The sequence below is a fragment of the Tursiops truncatus genome, chromosome 5, assembly GCF_011762595.2.
Source record: "Tursiops truncatus isolate mTurTru1 chromosome 5, mTurTru1.mat.Y, whole genome shotgun sequence".
Lineage (NCBI taxonomy): Eukaryota > Metazoa > Chordata > Mammalia > Artiodactyla > Delphinidae > Tursiops > Tursiops truncatus.
In genome coordinates this window covers 52150135-52151322 of record NC_047038.1, presented here as the reverse complement: position 1 = coordinate 52151322, position 1188 = coordinate 52150135, and the positions used below count along the sequence as shown (strand labels likewise).

The 1188-nt window shown below is 43.8% G+C and overlaps 1 pseudogene; it reads left to right on the top strand.

Annotated features, from left to right (window-relative positions):
• The first annotated feature begins 272 nt into the window (after positions 1-272).
• Positions 273-848, top strand: LOC109548795 (large ribosomal subunit protein eL21-like; annotated as a pseudogene).
• Positions 849-1188: the final 340 nt, after the last annotated feature.

The following is a 1188-nucleotide window of genomic DNA, read 5'->3' as shown; positions in this document are numbered from 1 at the left end:
ATTTTTGGTCAATAACTACAAAGTAACTTTCGATAAGGTGTCATTTGCTGAGAAGTCAATAATTTAGTTATAAATGACAAACAAAAAACCTGTCCCTCTGTGTTTCTACCCCTTAGACCTCTGTTTCTCATTTTTTTGGTAGCCAGTTTCCCCCCGTACTTTCTTCTCCAGAATGGCTTTGGTTCAAATAGAGCTGAGTTTTTTGTTTGTTTGTTTCAGGTGTAATTTACAGAGGTCAAATTTACCCTTTTTAGTGTACAGTCCTGTGTGTTTTGACAAACACATACATGTGTATAACCACCACCACAATCAAGATAGAAAGCAGCCTTTCGGCCGGAACTGCCATCTTCCCGTAATTCACCAAAATGACCAACACAAATGGAAAGAGGAGGGGCACCCACTACATGTTCTCTAGGCCTTTTAGAAAACATGGAGTTGTTCCTTTGGCCACATACATGTGAATCTACAAAAAAGGTGATATTGTAGATATCAAGGGAATGGGCACTATTCAAAAAGGAATGCCCCACAAATGTTACCATGGCAAAACTGGAAGAGTCTACAGTGTTACCCAGCATGCTGTTGGCATCATTGTAAACAAACAGGGTAAGGGCAAGATTCTTGCCAAGAGTATTAATGTGCGTATCGAGCATATTAAGCACTCTGACAGCTGAGATAGCTTCCTGAAACGGGTGAAGGAAAATGATCAGGAAAAGAAGGAAGCCAAAGAGAAAGGTACCTGGGTTCAGCTGAAGCGCCAGCCTGCTCCATCCAGAGAAGCACACGTCGTGAGAACCAGTGGAAAGGAGCCTGAACTGCTGGAGCCCATTCCCTATGAATTCATGGCATGATGGGGGTAAAGAAAATTAAAAGACCTGAACTATTAAAAAAAAAAAGATAGAAAGCATTTCCGTCCTCCCCCAGATTCCCTTGTGCCCCTTAGACGTCAATCCCCTTTCCTCAACCCCAGCTCCTGGCAGCCTCTGATGTATTCTTTTTCCCTACAGTTTTGCCTTTTCCAAAATGTCGTATAAATGGAATTATACAGTAGGGAGCCCTTGGAGTCTGCTTCTGTCACTTTGCACAGGCTTTCTCCACCTCAACACTGTTGACACTGGGGCCAGATCACACTTTGCTGTGGGGCTGTCCTGGGCACTGTAGGATGTTTAGTAGCGTCCCTGGCCTCCACCC